Source organism: Eurypyga helias, unplaced genomic scaffold, assembly GCF_000690775.1.
Source record: "Eurypyga helias isolate BGI_N326 unplaced genomic scaffold, ASM69077v1 scaffold11644, whole genome shotgun sequence".
Taxonomy (NCBI): Eukaryota; Metazoa; Chordata; class Aves; order Eurypygiformes; family Eurypygidae; genus Eurypyga; species Eurypyga helias.
The window spans coordinates 1-18,088 of NW_010245738.1; the positions used below are offsets into that span (position 1 = coordinate 1).

At 38.4% G+C, this 18,088-nt stretch overlaps 1 protein-coding gene across 2 annotated transcripts in view; it reads left to right on the forward strand.

Annotated features, from left to right (window-relative positions):
* The first annotated feature begins 17,984 nt into the window (after positions 1-17,984).
* The window catches only part of DICER1 (dicer 1, ribonuclease type III), a 46,626-nt gene continuing 46,522 nt past the window's right edge, over positions 17,985-18,088 (forward strand). The window contains exon 1 of one of the 2 annotated variants that reach the window (XM_010150186.1): positions 17,985-18,053. The gene's annotated coding sequence lies outside the window, so the exon portion shown is untranslated. The remainder of the gene's footprint in view (positions 18,054-18,088) is intronic. The other variant, XM_010150187.1, reaches the window with a different exon arrangement.

Here is an 18,088-nt window from a genome sequence, read left to right on the forward strand (position 1 = left end):
TGGGGGCTCCGGAGCCCTTCCGCCGCGTTGTGCGGGCTTGGGGAAAGCCGTGTAGGGCAGTAAGGGGGTTTCCATCCTGAAGTGCTGATGTTAAAGGTGGTGTAAGAAACACTTAGCTCTTCGCTTTACTTCCTTTCCGCCCTCTTCCAGGGTAATGAAGGCAGCCCCTGGGGTGAAACAAGCGTAGTGGCAGCGTGGTTAAGGCAGGCCTTGTGCTGAGTGATCGTCAGTTGGAAAACAAAAAGGTTAAAAAGACAAATAGCTTTCTACCGGAGTTTACTAATCTAAACAACCCTGAGTGGCTAAACCATGAATTGTGGTACTGACATCTGACAAAGAAAAGATTATTTGAGTTATCATTAACTAGAAGTTACTGTTTCCGAAAAGTGAATCTTTTAGTGGTTCAGTTAGCGGCTGAAAGTGGTTCAGGTTCGGCACTTCGGCTGGTCAGTTCTGAGTATTTTGGATGTTAAGGTTTTGTACTTGAAGTTCTGTGGTGGGCTCAAGTGGTGAAAGTGTGTAGGCTGAAAGGTGACTACTTGAGAGAAACAAGTCAAAAATGGAAAATCAAAACGGGATTAATTTTGCAGACACTCAATTTACAGTATGTTGTATTAAGTTTTATGCTTTTGCTTTTTATAAGACATTTTGGATGCTCTGTTGAAGTGCAAACTGCAGGTATATGTTTAGTAAGCTGTGTGGTGGCGTTTGTTTTTTAACAACGATATAGACACAAACTGAAATTGATTTCTGTTATGCCATAGTTCTCCTAAATCGCTCTCTTAAGAGAGTCTTTCCCATTACCAATGTCTACAAAATAAGCTATAGTCTACTTAGAAGCTTTGGAGGTGCTAATGGAAGCTTTCAGATGGAAGGTGCTTTTACATGTGTAATCTCTGGATTGTTAGTTCATTGTCTATTAATCCATAAGATTAAAAAATAAAGTATTCAGAAGTTGTGAACTCTGAATTAGATGTTCATGAAAGCATCCTGGTGATACAGTTCTGTGAAAGTGGCAGCTCAGTACTTGGTAGTCAAAAGGTGAATAATGCAAGAATTCACAATTAATTGCAAGTGACATCAATATGACTTTGTACAAATCCTTTTTGAGACCATATGTTTAATACTAAATGCAGTTTGGATGTTTTCCCTTTATGTCTCTTCTACCTGAAAAAGGTTGTATTAGGCTAAGAGGAAAGGTAGATTGAAAATTGACTAGGTCTTTGCACACAGTGAAAGAGGTGCCAGTGGAGGTGTGAAGCATGTTTTGAAACTTAGTCATAAAGAAGGTAGATAAGGAGCTGTTTTCTTGTTTTTCTTTTTTGGGAATGCCAAAAGTTCACAAAGAAGCCGAAACAATGAATTTGTAGGCAAAATCATCCAAGACTATCAAACACAGGAGTTTAGCCTCGTACTCAGCAAACATCAAGGTGACTGGTCAGCGAAAGGTATTCCGTCTTGCCCCGCTATTATACTCCTGTGTCCATGTCCTTCATTGGTTACTGGTAGAGGGAAGCCAGCAAGCTAGAAAGCTGCTTTACCTGACATGATGTTATACTAACTTTTTATAGAAGTTAGACTATTTTTTTGAGAAATACGTTCATTTTCTGTAGCATACAAGAAGGAAAAAAAACAGAACCTGCTATTCAAAAACCCATTGCCATGAGTTTTGTCTAATCCACAGATGTTTGGCACATGAATTGCACAAAGTTGCTTTAACACAGCTGATTAGTCTGAGTATCACTACTTCAACCATGTCCACTTTCAGTATAAACTGAATAAACATGCATTGATGTGTAACTGAATGCAAATTACTGGCAAAACCAAATAGATGTATCCCCCTTAGAAGAGCAAGGAGAGCAATTTAGTAAAACGATATGGGAAACTTGAGTTTGGAATACTCTGACTTCTCTTTGGATAAGCTGTAAAATACAACTGAGAGCAAGAGTGCAGGAAGATTTTGAAAAGGACTGTATGCTTTAGGGATGATGAGCATTATAGTACGACTACAGATGGGAGCTCTATTTGGGAGCATAAGCTAGTGTATCAGGCTGAAGATAGAACATCAAAACGTTCTTTGAGATGGGTTGTTCCATTATTCCGTAATTCTCTGTGAGGAAATCCAATAGTTTTTTTGTCTCATGTAGGCAGTACAAACTAGGGAGTGCACTGAGCTGGGTAGGTGGTTGGCAGAACAATGAGGTGGTTCCTGTTCTCTGGTGCCTAGCTGTGTAATCACTGACCAGCTATCCCATCACCTTCGTATGTTCAACAGTAATTTCTTTGCACTGATAACACTGAAGTTTGATTTTTTTTTTTTTCACACTCCCCCCCCCACTTTAAAGTGGCTTACTTTAAAGAAAGTAAAAGTATAGTACTGTGTAGAACAAGTGCCTCTATATAATTGTGTGCAATATTCTTTTAGAACACACTACCCTCAAGGCTAAGAATGATTGGAGTAGAGGAGAAAGCATGATCTCTCTTTATACCATCCAGACGTCTTTCTTCATCCCTTAGCCTTTCCTGACTTCCATATGTACAGTGATAAACCAGAAGAGAAGAAACCTGATATATAGTAAAAACTAAAAGGTTTTTTTTTTAGCTGGAGTTACTGCAGTCTTTTGGGATTTGAAGGTTTGGTGTTTGAACTGTGTTGATAGTAGGAATGTCATTAAAATAACCATTTTAAAAGACTTAATCTACAGGACAAAGCATTGGCCGCTTTAATGTATGCCATGATACTATATTAGGTGAACTCTTGGTTTTGGTAGTTCTTGCATGCCTTACCTGGTAATGTCATAAGTTTTCAGGTATGAATGTTGAGCAGTATATCTCAAATTCCCTTGTTATTTCTGCTCTATATTGCAGATGGCATTAGCTAAGTAAATTTTCTGTGATGTTTGTCACCATCAAATTCCTTCACCTTTTGGAGGCAGGAAGCAGAGAACTGAAACGAGCATCAGGGAATTTACTTGCATTGTTGCACAGCTGGAGGTGTTGAAACTTCCTTCTGTGATGGGAAAAGAAGGAAGAGCAGTGTTCTTTACTACCTCCTCGCATGGCTTTTACTGAAGTGCAGTTACACTCGTGAATCCCTGATCGTTGTTTTGATTGGCACAGATGTTACTTTTGGGCCCTTTCTTACCAGGGAAAAAGAAACAAAGTGTTCTCTCTTGATCCTTGCTAATACATGACAGTATTGTAGGACAACTTGTTTTACTGTGCTTTTTATCCTCTTCGTGCCCATGGCTCTGTGTCTGTGCTATGTAAGCTGGCGTGATCAGTTTCTGCCCCAATTTTGTATCTTCTATTACCCTTTGTAAAGGGTCGTTGCCTCTGGGTTCACCAAATAAGTGTGAATGTATATCTAGGGGGCTGCTGACTTGAGGGATTCGTTGCTGGAAAAAGAGATGGTCAGAATGGGACTATTTTAGCTGGCATTGGGATTGTTTTGTTTTGGTTTAAATCGCTCATCAATATCCTTATGTTTTTTTAATTTATACACACACAAACCCCTTACTGTTAATTATTAAAATGTGGTTTCCAGTGCCTGTCTTATATTTGGAATGTGATTCTTAATAAATTATGAAGCCATGTAGCAGCCTTTTCCTCAGCAGACTTGCTAATAAGTAGCTGGATAGTGGTAAAAAAAATTTCTGTCTTATTGAACACTTAAATATTTAGGATTTTTTTAAAATCTTTAATTTTGAAAACTGGTTTGGAGTTTTAGACTTGCCCACTTACTGATAGCATAGTTTTCCTTTCCTGAGGAAGTGAAGCGAATACAGCTTGCTTTTAAAAGTTAATTGGTTTGACCCTGTTGAGATGATTTGGCTATGCAAGCGCGCCTGGGCTGGCTAACTTTGCAATTCATGTTTCTCTTTTGCTTGCAGTCTGTTTTGTTTCTGATCGAGATCAAGTTTGTTACAGTTTTCTTGCAACTGTTCCTGGCTCTTTGTGATGACTTTGGCTGTGTTTTCTTGTTCCAGTAGAAATGAGCAAGGCTTACCTGCCTGAAGAGAGTTGCTTTTTAGTTGATTGTAAAAACTAGAGGTGATCTAGTGGTTAGAACATTGTCTAGGATTCAGAAGACCTGACTTCTCTCACTGACTGAGTTTTGGCAAGTTAATTCAGGTGTCTGTTTTCACCCTCTCCTCTGAGTTTGATTTTCACATACTTAAATCAAAACCAGTTTTTAGATGTTTATATTCTGCCTCTGTACGTTAAGACACTTAGATATATTTAGGCTGACTTATTAATTGTGGCTTTATGGATCATAATGTTTACTGATTATATTTGATCATCTTTAATCAGGCTGTTAGTGCCTGGGATCAATCTCAAGTAAGACTTCTGGTTCTTTACTTAATCTTTGTATTTCTGAGCAGACAAAACCTCTCTGCCTTGCTATCTTCATGGTCACTTATGAGTCGTTTTTTCTTTTTGGAAGAGGACATAAAATGAAAGTGTTTACAATACAACTAAAAGCTTTAGCCTCTCATTTTTTCAGTGACCTGCAACCTTTTGGTATCTTTCTACTAAAGTAAAATGCCTATATTGTCAATTAGCTATGTAAAATTATTAAGAAGTGGTATAAGGTCTGTGGAGAGAAAAAAAACTTGGAAAAAAAAGATGTATCCCCCCAGTTACTGAAGATAATTTTTAGTTACTCTTGTTGTCTAGCATAGTGCTGTCTCAGTGATCTGCAAGACTTCAGAAACCAAATGCCTATTGGAGGTGGATAATGGGCATGAAAAAGTATGCTACTTCTGGAGGAGAAAAAAACCTGAACCTTTGTTTCTGCTGTATGTTCTATGAATCCTCTGGAAGATTTGTGTTCTTCATTTATACTTCTTGCTACTTATGCTTTCTTGTTAGTGTGAGGCAAGATAACAGGAAAATTGACCCTAGGAAATGAATAGTTTCTACCAGTGTAGTACATGGAGTGAGCGTGAATGGCAGGGATGGTCAGGGGAAAGTGACAGAAGCATGTTACCAAGACCCATGGGGTTATCCTGCTCTCTTTCTCACTATTTCTACAGTTACTGTAAGAAAGGTCTCTGTTTTCTGTTAGCTTATACAACTTAAACAAAATCCCATAGACCATTTTATTTTTTACTACTTGTAAAACAAAAACCAACCAACCAAAAAACATTGTGTGTGGAGGATTCATCGTTTCCGATGAATACTAACTCTTGTCAGCATCAGCCTCCTGAGCTGACTTGTTCTGACACTAAAGAAACATAGCAAACTGTAACTGATGCAGCTGGAAAGAACTGTCTGTGTACTTTCAAAGATTATGGATAAAAAAAATGTATACCCAGGTATTCAAGCCCATAGGTTTATATGCTAAATAGATCAGTTGCTTTGTTTGCTGTGTAATCAGAAAGACTATGATTTAGTGAAATCTTGCTCTGAAGAAGTGTGACTCCAGCATGTACTGAGGAATTCGTGTCCTGAGACTTGACAGGAAAGAGTTTGAGCTGTCACAGGTGACAAAGCTCTGGAGGAGGAGGCGTAATTTTTATGAAGGTAATGGGTAACGTAGGCCTGCATTTTTACCTCGAAGTAGTTAGTTGAAAAAGAACTGGGAGAATGCCAAAAACACTTATGAGCTCCCTGGGTCTTTGAAAGACATACAGTCAACTTACAGGAGATGAGTAATTTTCCCTATGGTAATGCTTGCATACTTAAAGCTCTGCTGTGCAGAAGTTGAGAAGTGAACCCTGCCTTGACTGATACTGAATTGTCTGGAAAGAGGTCTTATCAAGACTATGTGTTACCTAAACTGTATGGAAGCTGAATTTTCAGTAACAAAATTCATGATTTGTTAGAACTGTTTACTGACCTATTATTATCTCAGTGGATAAGGGTCTACAGGGATGATTTTGGGGCATGTAGTGACTGGCATAATGATGAAGCAGGTGCTGATTTCTGGCAAGCATTTTTAGTAGCATGCCAATAATGCTACTTATATATGCACTGGCTGCCAACGATTAACAGTTGCTGAAATCTTTTATCGGTGCATCCCGTTATTGCTCTCTGCTGTCAGTAGAGGTTTCCTTTTGCTGTGTTCAGTTAGTTATGGACTAGACAGCAAGAAGTTTTGTTTCTGGAATTCAGGTTTGTAATTAGCGTAACACAGTTCAGCAGCATTTGGCAGTAGAGAAGAGAAGCTCATGTCTGGTTTTGAGTGACAGTCAAAAACACATTGAATCCAATTTGCTTGTTTTCTGTAATGTAGGCAGACTAGCAGCTGTCAAAATGAATGACAGCTGTCTCCTCATGCCACCTCTAATACTCATCTGATGCCCATCAGCTACTTAATTCAGCTTACTGAACCAGGAGAAAACTTGCCTAGGTCACGAGAAAACTATCTCTGGGTTAGTGTGCTGAGCTGCTTTTCTCCCAAAGAATCATGCAAGTGTCAAAGCTGCTTAGAGAAAGAAAGGAGCAGTGAGAGTGGGGTTGCTTTATCTAGAACTAGGTTGATATAAGATTGGATCCAGAGTCTCCTGAAATCTGATCACAAAATACGACTTTCCACCTAACAAATAGGTTATAAATCAATGTTCAAAGTGCTTGTTTCATATTTTACTCAACCTTCCACTTCTTCACTTACTGCTAATAGCTGCTGTAAGTAGCTGTTATAAACGGGTGTATTGTTAGAAAATAATTTGTGGTGATTCCCCCCAAGTGGAGGGGGAGGAAGCTTGGGGTTTGGTATGAAAATGGTATAGAAATTCCTTCAGATTTAACTATCTTTCTTTAGTGAATAATATTCTGAGTCTTTAACAGCTTTTTAAACAAAGGTAACAACCATCAGACAGTGCAGTAATCAAGATGGAACACTTGGGGTCTAGAAATTAGCTTGGGAAATTCATATCCGAAGTTTATTCCTCATTTAAAACTTGGTATTTTTGTCTAGCAGTAGATAGTTTTGGTAGTTGTGACTCCGTAATTAGGGAGCTGTGCAAGCAGTTGCTTAAAATTTAGGATATCTTTTCCAGTTTTCATCAAATGTAATGATTATATATTCCAAGATAGGTTATTAGGCTTATTTGCATTTGATTATATTAATAAAAAAATGTCTTCCTCTATAGAGTTTTCCATTTTCCTGAAAGTGATGGGGTGGGGTTTTGGTAATTGTGTGTTCAAATTCTCAGGCATACTTTCATTAATTTTAAAAGCTCTTGAAAACAGAGTGGTTGGGCTTTAGTGAGGGAAAGGAGTATCATTGTTCTGATTTAAAAAAATAAACCCTGCAACCCCCCACCCTTCACACCCCCAAAACCAGCCAAAAAACCCAAACACAATTCCCCCTCAGAAACAAACCCCCAAACAAAAACTCCCTAGTTTGTTTACCACCAACATGGTGGGGATTGGAAATCAAAGCTTTAGGACCCCACAACAGGAGTCTTTAAATAATTGTGTGGGAAGTTCAAAAGTAACGAGTTGGACTGGTTGAGAGAGGTAAGTCACTCTTGTAAATCAGGAAAAACTTTTGATTTTTCTTTTCCCCCAGCCTGAGGAAGGTTCTGGTTCTCCCCACCCCATTCATATGCTTTCAGACTAGAACTGGGGGTGGGGTTAGGCTGTACAAATTTTCCAGACTGTTGGAAATCCCATATGCTAAATTCGGTTTTATGGTGAAAATTGATGGCAGTTTTTCATAAAACAATATGTAATTGAATGCTGATAGTGCAGTTAAGATACATTCAGTCTTTGAGCAAGAATATCCGGAATGCGAGCAACGTACCTTTCAGTGTTAATGGTTCAGCACTTAAAGTGTGGGCTAGGCTTCTGTATCCTATTGGTTTTATGGGATAAACAATATTTACAAGTTTCAATTTACAGGCATACTTCCATTTCCATTAGTTGACTGTATGTATAATTTCCAAAGGCACTTGTAGCCAATAATAATGCAGTAATGTTTGCAGTTCATGTTACAGCGTCTAGAGGGTTAATTAAAAAGACAAAAGCAGTAAAGTTTTGTGTAAAACATTCATGTTCTTTAAAAGTTAGCATTCTAATTAGGGGATATATGATCATGGGTGTACTACTCAAAACAGTAAATCCTTTTTCCTTCTCTGAGGTGCATAGGCTGTATCTGAGGCTGTAGTTTGTCATGCATTTTAGATGATATTTCTGTGCAGAAAGAAAATACCTGTGTGTCTCCAGCTAGTGGCTGGAGTTGGTTGTTGTTGGTGCAAGAATTTCTGAAGTTGTATGCTGAAGTGGATTAAGGAGACTAATTAAGAAACAATTTTACTGAGTAATTTTTTTTTATTCTGTTGTGGTCTGTGTCTAGATGTGGTCAGAAGTTACCTGGAAACAGTTGTGCCACCATTAAGAGAAGGTTGGAGGCAGTACGTAGGTTGAAGAGTGAAGGAGTTATGCTCTTCTGTGTATAGCAGTGCCATATTTAATGCATGTTAAGCTGTGATCTGGGAGCATTTTGTCTCACTGCTGCATGAAAACGTAAGGAAAGTGATAAAATGAATTTTCTGTGTTTTGCTTACACCAGAGTTGTATTTGTTCTGTGATTATTTTAGAAAAGTTTGACTCTACAACCAGACACATACTTTTATGAGCGCATTTGAGAACTAAAACGAAACACTGGTCTGGTGAAATGACGGTACGTTAAACCTCTGCATATGGTCCACGTTTAATCCTGCTAGCAGAGGAATAATACGGTCACCCTTCTCAGTGACAGCTTGTCTGTAAGGGCTTAACGCACTTTTACTTTCTGAATTAACTTCGTTGCCTTAGTTGATTAGTTTCAATTTCTGTAAGCTCTTGTCTGTTCAGCAAAGTCAAACTTTAAAAAACAATACACCTTTTAAAATTCCATGTCAAAACTGTTTTTATATTGCAGGTCTTAATAGTCTAGACTTACAGCCTGGCATTTTATTTGGTTTGTTAGTTTTTTTTTTTTTTCTTCCCTAGTTAGTTTTAGTATGTGTTGGAAGGAGGCTTAAATAGCTTGAATTGTAAATTATGAAAATGGCCATTTTTTAATGAACTATATGTAGTTACAGGGGAAAGGAAAGGTTTTGAGTGTTGTAACTGTATCCTACCTTCAGTAAATATCTGTCTATTCAGTTTTTAAAATGGTTAAATCTAAATAGGCATTTTTCCAAGTAATAGTACATTTTATATTCATTGTGCAAGAAAGGTATTGTAATTAATGTGTTAATTACAGAGAAGTTAGAGATTACCGCTTATTCAGGGTTGAGAAGGCAATGCCGAGGAAGAAGTGGGCAAATCTCCACCGAAAGTTAGACGTGTAATCTGCTTAAATCATTCTGAAAGTACTAATCAGTTACTGCTTGTTTAGGCTTCTTAGTGCACCTGTTTATGCCTACTCAAGTAAGTCAGCTCATTAACTGTAGCTGATAAAAGCAAGTGATTAGTCAATGAAATTGAAAGCCAGTTGTACTTAAAGTTACAATAAATAAAACTTTATATTATACAAAATAAATACTCAAGATATTTGCTTTAGTTGAGTTTGTAAATTCTTTCCAAATACTCTGTAATATGCATAATAGGCAGGGGAAAAATGATTCTATGTAATGGAATATATCAGTAAGCTAAATGATGTAATTAATGGCTACCCTCCTAATTAATCAGATGCCTGTATTTGATAGTTGCAAATCAAGGTAAATAATATCAATATGTAAGCACTTTTTTCTAAAGAAAACTACAAACCCAAAATAATTTTCTGATAGGTTAGTTACATAAGAAACCTTATATATAAGGCTTCCCCAGTATAAATCAAGGTTGAATTAAGGGTTGTTAATGCCTTTGATTTAATCAGACTTGCTGTACTGGGTTGTGATGGTGGAGTAATTTACATTAACATGCTTGATTATTCACCTGCCTTTAAACCAAATTATTTGGTACCTTAAAACTTAGTAAGACGGCATGTGTTGGGTTTTTGTGTGGTTTGGTTGGTTTGTTGTTGTCGTGGTGTGTTTGTTTTTTGTGTGGTTTTTGGGATATTTTTTGTAAAGCATAAGTATCTCTACTTTTCCAAGACTTTGATTGCAATAATTTTTTTTCTGGTTTGCTTCTAGAAACTTGTTCCTTTCCTTTTATTCCCTTATAACTCAACTGAGTTCTTAGTCATTTAAATGCTGGCAGTGTTTCTTCTGATCCTCCCTACAAGGTTATGTATTCATTACAGCTGCTCTGCTTTCCATCCTCTTCTGTCCTGCTTCATGGATGCCTTCAGAGAGTCTGGATTTGGCTGACCTCTGGAAAATTACAGTGTCAGTCAGTCTGACCTGCTGGCATTGGTCATCTGCAGGGCACTGTGAGGATAAATAAGGAGAAGAAGGTACTCCTAATCCAGTGCTCATTGCTAAGTGACAGTATTGGAAGTATTTTCAGAGCTGCTCAGCAAAAAGGGGTCAAGGAATGTTTCCACAATGTGCCCGCGATAAGGTCGAACGCTGGACTTGCACGTTAGCCCAGTCTGTAAGAATGATATGGTGACAACTGCAAAAAATCATGTGTGAATCTCTATTTTCTTTTCCCAAACTCAGAATGGTGGAGATGTGTTCTACTGGTTACCCTGTCATTTCCCCGTCTTTTATGGTCAATCACCAGGATTTCTGCAGTGAATGCACATGCTCGGCTGTTACTTTTTTTGTAGGCCCTAATGTACCAGGGTGGAAGCTTGGGACACCAACAGGAAAGGAAGATGCAGCTGTCAGGAAGACCTCACAGAATTTGGATGCACTTTTTTTCTGAAAACTCAGTACTAATGAAATAGTAAAACACCTCAGTGTTTTTTGCTGCTGGGTGCTTGATGTTGGTTGCTTAATGTTGATGCAGTTAGGCAATCTGTAAAATGTTTGCTGTTATACTACTGTTAGTTAGATGATACTAGGCATAATGACAGGTAGTTTGACAACTTCTGTGTAAATTACAATTGATGTGCTAAGAACAGGAGAGAATTGTTTATTTTGCTTCGTATTTTCTATTTTTGGATACTACTTTTATTTGATAACCCATGCTATAGACCTGGTAATTCAGGTAAAGCAAAATGTACAGTGATATTTTTAGAGAAGAGGCTCTACTGAAACTAGTGTGCTGGTGCTCTGTCCTGAAAATGCAGTTCACAACTGATTGAATTACAGGGCTGTATTTTAGTGTTGCAGAAGAGAGAAACTTCCTTCAACTGATGGCTATGGACCAGGATCACATAGGTGTGTCTGTCTTCCTGGTGCAATATTGTGTCAGTTATTTACACGTAGTCTGGAATTGAAAGAGCCATAGGAATGTATTAATTCTGAGTTCTGTGCAACAGATGAGTTAACTGGCAGGTGCAGTACTGTATTAGTTTAGTTACATTGCTTCCAGAACCCAAACTAGTGCCAAAAACCCTCAGTTGCACCATTAACAGGGATTTAACTCTGTAAAAATTATTTCTCAGTCCTGACTGGTTTTAGATAATAATACACAGAGAGTGGAATTGTTCACCAGTAATACACAGAAAGAGTAGAATTGTTCACCAATGTTCCAGTATATTTCCTTATAACCTGCTTGAATAATCGTTAAATGAGTGATGCAGTATTAGGTAAAACACAACTGCTGCCATGTCTGGAAGCATCCTTTATATTCATAGCTGGGAGTGCTTTTGCTTATCTAGAGGAATAGCTTTCACTCCATTGTGAGAAACGAAAGGTAAAAAATTAGCTTATCTCCCCCCACCCTGCCGCTATTTTCTTTTAATGGTGATTCTAGCAAACAAGCTTATTTAAAATTGCACTGATGCTGCACTGGACTAAAAAGATGCTTTAATGTAGACTTGGCATTAGGCAAAAATACCTATTGATATACATTCAGCTAAATCTCTGAAGGATACCTGTTTTATCTCATACAATCTAGTTCCACCCCCCCTGCCATGGGCAGGGACACCTTCCACTAGACCAGGTTGCTCAAAGCCACATCCAGCCTGGCCTTGAACACTTCCAGGGATGGGGCATCCACAGCTTCTCTGGGCAACCTGTGCCAGTCCCTCACCACCCTCTCCAGGAAGAACTTCTTCCTGATATCTAATCTAAACCTCCCTGCTTTCAATTTAAACGCGTTACCCCTTGTCCTGTCACTACAGGCCCTTGGAAAAAGTTCCCCCTCCCAGCTCCCTTGTAGCCCCTTCAGGTACTGGAAGGCTGCAATAAGGTCTCCCTGGAGCCTTCTCTTCTCCAGGCTGAACAAGCCCAAGTCTCTCAGCCTTTCATCACAGCAGAGGTGCTCCAGCCCTCGGAGCATCTTCGTGGCCTCCTCTGGACTCGCTCCAACCAGTCTGTATGCTTCTGATGCTGAGGGTTCCACAGCTGGACGCAGCACTCCAGGTGGGGTCTCACCAGAGCAGAGTACAGGGGCAGAATCCCCTCCCTCGACCTGCTGGCCACACTTCTCTGGATACAGCCCAGGATACAGTTGGCTTTCTGGGCTGCCAGCGCACACTGCCGGCTCATGTCCAGCTTTTTGTCCACCAGGGCCACCAGTATCTCCAATTATTCTTTTTCATCTTGCATTCATTCTCCTACTGTGGAAAATTGACAGATGGTTGAATCAGGAATTGTGTGTGCACTGAAAATGTTTCTGGTGCTTAGTTGCATCAGTATTGGAGCTAAGGGATCCTTATGGGTGGGTTACCACAACTGTAATGTGGTAGGCTGTTTATCTGTTTGACCTTGGGCTGTCTTTCAGAGTTCTACCTGAGTGTGAAAAGCTTTCAAAGGAGAGAAAGAAACCCACAAACTGTAAAACTTAAAGCTTCTCAGTCAGTTTTGGGACATCTGTGATTCCACATATTGGGGTTAGGAAGCTGTTACAGTTGGATTTCATGGATCTTGAACATTTTTATTTTGCAAAGTTACTCTTAATTTTAAGACTTGCATTTAAGGCTCTGCTAAAGGTTTTTTTCTTCAATGAAGGCGAAGTTATGCAGCACAAGATGAAGTCCTTGAATCTTTGCAGACCTCTCCAGTTTTTCCTTCCTACAGTTCAGGATTGAGAATACACAAAACAAGCATGTCTCATCACATATTGTTGTTTTTGCCACCTTACCTCAGATAAGGACTTCAGGTCTCCCATTGCTACCTTTTCCCCAAGTAAATTCTTGAATATATCTGAATCCATTTCAGTATTGTCAGTTGTTCTTGAAGGTAAACGGTGCTACAAATAACCTGTGATATGAAAATACGACATGAAGTTTCTAGCTTTATGCTGTTAAAATGTAATATTTATGGCTTCTCACCACTTTTAAACCCCTGTCAGTATGCAAATTTCTGTGTTGTATTGGACAATATTGAAAAGTGGAGAATGATGCATTAAACTAAAAGTTGTTAATTGATGCGAGCTGCTGAAGTCTTAGTTTGTTTAATTGGGAAGAATGTAAAGGAGTCGTCATGTTCTATCCTAAATGCATATATTTACATGGAGGGATACAACAGTATTATTAAAAATCTATAGTATTTTATAGTGAAGTTCATTGTACTCAAAAAGGTATGTATGATCTGAGTACCTGCTTCTAAGCTGAGGCCTAACGCTTCAGTAGGATATAAAAGCTTCTGCCTTAAAGACTTCACTTCTTTTTAGTCTGACTCAAATAGGAAGCATTAGTTACTGCTGTTCAGTTAAAGGTTACTTTAATTTTTATAAATAGACAATTTAAAATACCTGGAATCTGTGTAAAGTGCTTTGTGGTGCACAGAGCTTTTGGCATTGGTCCATTAATGCTGCAGAATGCACTGCACTTGTTGAGTAGAGATTATCATCACACAGATAACTGACACTGGGTTGATTCTCAGCTCTTAAAACAAGAAATAGCTCAATATAACCTTTTCTGGTTGCTCTGCACAGTGATTTGGCAAGCCAGATATGTAGGTTAAGATACTAAGAATTTCCTTTTCTAATGACCTTTTCCATTTTGAATCATTTTACAGGCAGGCACATGTATTCTTTTCTTGCAATCCTAACATGGGAAACTCTGTTCTTCACAACTTGTGTGAGAGTCCTTGCAGTGCTGTATTCCATAGAGCATTTCCATCTACACCTTCAGACCTATTCTTACATAGTCTGGAAAAAAATTGGTGGGCCTATGGAAATGTCTTGCCAATGATTCATTTTTTTTTCTTCAGTAAAATGAAAGAATCAATGAATTGTTTTATGGTTTGTTCCCCCTGCCCATGTGACCTCATTAGAGATTGGATTCTGTGGCATCTGAGCAGCTTTGAATGTCTTCTGAATTTGGGAGCAAAAATAGTCTCTTTAGACTACATGTTTTTATTAGTATTAACTTCATACCAGCTTCACATAAAAGAAAATTCCAGTAGTGTGCCTGCAAATTCTTTGCAGGGAAAGAACATGTACAGACATGTAACTGGTGAGAACTCAATTCTTTTTTAGGAAGACAACATAAAAACTGCAAAGCCCAAAATGTAATTGGAGTCGATAATGTACAAACTGATATGTAATACTTGCATATCTTTTAAAGTTGCATTAGGATGAGTTGGTTTGATGCATTGTTAATAAAAAAATTATTCTTTTTTTGGAAATAAGCCACTTGTTTGTACACTGATTCTTGAGTGATACATAAAATGATATTATAGCCAACTAAAGGAGATTTGAACTCTTATTTTAGAGTTGGTGGAAATTCTAGATGGCAGCTTAAACCCCAAATATCTGCAGGTCTTGCATGATACAATTAATGACTTCAGAGAAAGCCTTTTGTAATGTAGGAGCCTTAGTAATTTTGGATGTTCTGGCACAGAGATAATGGAAAACAGTCTGACACCCATGTTTTGGGGAGCTTGACTTTTTGCCACATGGTGAGAAAGGATTTATGTTTATGCAAATAATGGGATTTAAATCCCCACATGGGGTTATAGTCAAGAGGCAGCTGCTGCTTTTACTTATCATAAGCAAGAATAATTGATGCTTTGGAACTGTACTTGCCTCACAGCTTGGTCCCGAATTGGGGAAGAGAGAAATCCCTGCCCTAATGTCTGCTTAATTGCTTTCCTGTCCAAAGGTGCCTGAAAGGTTCGAACATGACCTTTTTTATAAACTAAATCACAAGTAAATATTTGGTACCCAAGTAAAGGACCAAATGATAAATAAATTCACAGATATGGTCAGTTACCCCTGCCTGTGATAGTGATTAATTACAGTACAGATACCTACATACATTAGGATCTGTAAACTTAGCTGTGATTTTTTTCTGTGGGTTGCTTGTCAAGCAGCAGCTTGAAAACAAATCAAATTAACTATAATGTGGAATAATTTAATTCTACTTTCTGTTAAATCTATTTAACATGTTTCAGAGGTTTCAGAGTGTTCATATAGGTCAGATATTTTTATTGAGAAATATCTCCTGAGTGTAATTTTTTTTTTTTCCTGACTTCCATGGAGAAGGCTTAGTTCCCTGGATGCTGGGTGTTTTGATTCCGAGCTACTGAGGCAGTCGGGAGTTCATATTCTGGTGTCTGACTAACTTTATTGTTTGTATCATAATAAACTAAAGAAAAATATTTGAAATATAGTACATGGAAGAGAAGGCTGAGTCCTTCAGTGCCGCCCCTTTCCCCCCTCACCCCCCCAGCATCTGTGACCGGATGAAGTTACAGAGACAGGATGCCAGCCCAGATGGACTTTTTTCTCCCAATCTCAATGGTAGTTCTTACCTTACCCCCTCTGATGCTGCAGGATTTGATTCGGCTGGAATTCCTTTGTCTCTGTGTGAAGATCATTCAATTCATCATAGCTCTATTGTGAGCTTAAGAGTCCAGTAGATCTTCTTGCAAGATATGAATTTCAAAATGAATAGTTTGGATAATGGTGTAATTAAATATTAACATCGGTATTGGGATGGAGGGAGTAGTTGTTTAATTTCAAACTGTAGAAGATGCTTCAACAAAGTTGATAGTCTGTTTCAGACTCTGACTGCTGCCTGTAGTGTGTCAGTAGGTTTTCTTAAAATTTTAGTCTTTTTTCTGACAATCTTTATTAATAGCAACAGTTATATATCACGTTAACGCGACTGTTTTCAAATACTTCATTACAAACCCAGGAAACAAAAACAAAACCTGTTGATGCATTCCTCTATATGCTTTTCGATATATTTGGATTCTTGCGGTTTGTATCGGCAAACGTTTAAGCAGCAAATAGCCAAGATACTTGAAGACCTTTGCTGAGATTTGCAGAAGTAACCAGTGGTCGATTGCAGATTGTTGGAGCACCGGATTTTGCAGAAGTGACTGGTGTTTCGCTTCTTGGATGCTTAGCTTGGTATCTTTATAGGAACCGATTTTTTTAATGGAGTATTTGATGGGTTTGTGATGTGTCTAGTTAGACCCTCCTACTGGCTGGTTACCTTGGAAGTCTCACCTACCCTTAGATAAAATATGTGAATGTTGAGCCCTTAATAGAAACCTTTTTTTAAAAAAAAAATGGTGGTTAAATCTAATCTAAATTTTTAGCAATGTCATTGTCATTAATTTTTTCCTTTTGTCCCTTTTGCTTTCTTTTAACAAGTTCCCCAGTCACTGTAGAGTAGCATGAGATGCATATATGTAGGTTTATTTTAATGTGGTACAAAAATCTTACCAGATCGGCCTCCAGTGTTTCCAGTTGCTAAGGGCCAAAATGGTTGGGTACGGTCTTTGCTGTGGTACCCCTGGCTGTGTGCATTGTTTGGCTGGGACCCTTGGCAAGCTGCAGTTGCCGTTGGCCTGCAGACGGGAAGGATTGGCCGTCTACCCCAACAGCCTTTTGTCTAAGTGGATGCACCAACACCATTTAGATGCTAATGTGATGTAAGCTCGCTGTTTTGTACTAGAACTTGACTGCATCTCAGGAATGTGGCTTGTCTGGTTTTATGTTGGCTTCGGCATTAAAAGGGCCTACTGTAATTCATGTCTGCCAATCGATTAAAGCTGCAATCTTCTGTTTTACGGCTTTGATGTGCCAGAGGAAATTGGTGGGGTTGGTGCAGTATTACATACTTTTTTTTGGTTCTCCCAGACCTTACCTGCTGATCTGTATGCTTTTTTGTTTGCCATCTGCAATTAGGGGATAAAGGAAGCTTGCTATGTGAAGCCATATTTGTCATTCGCTTTGCCGACGCAGTTGAGCCTTTTTTTCCTCTTCATGTTTGTTGTATGATGGGAAACAGTGGGGTAACTAAAAGCTATATTGATCCTTTCGGGTTTTCTTACAAATATAAAGTGGAGTATATTTCTGTATTTTTACTGGAGATGTGACAGCTTTCTGATGTTAGGCTATTTTCTGGTTCAGTGGAATACATATTCTTGCTTGTGTTTTAGAGACGGTGAATAAATGAATAACCTAGACATAACAGGGACATGTTATAATAAATTTAAGTTCTAGTTGCTGTGTCTTAGCAACGGTTTTCTGTATTTTGTGCAGAAAAAAGGATGTGTGTGTGGTGCAAACATGAATTTAAAAAGTTGCCCTGGGAATAAAATTTTTGTAGGTCTGTTTGTACGTGAACACAGCACTCATCAGATTTTCTGTGCTGCACTCCCAACACGTTCTTGTTGTAAAATAAACTGCTGTTTGTTTTGTTTTTGCAAAACACATTCTTAAAGATTTTTTTAATGAGTTGAATGATAAGTTTCTTCAAGATTTCATTACTGTATTAGGTGAAACGTGCATGGAGGGAGCACAGGGAAGGAAAACCGTAAATCTAATTGGACTCAGCTAGCAATTACTTTAGCAGATAAAACAAAATATGCAAATATCTCCTGAGCACTCTAAGCCTGATCTTTCAGACACTGATTGTCTGTATCCCTAGCCAAAAAAGGACATATGATAATTAGATTTTGAAGGACCATGTGCTGTTGCTACAGAGCTAAATATTAAAATGCAAGAAAGCAGACTACCACATGGCACAATTGATTTTTATGGCAGTTCATGTTAAAATGCTCTCTTTTCATATTGCCTTTTAGGTTACCTAGGGTGAAACAAAATTACAGGCTTGGAGACTCTGGAAAAGCTCAGCATCAGCATTTGAGGTAAAAATGAACATACTGAAGTAATCTTGGGAGTG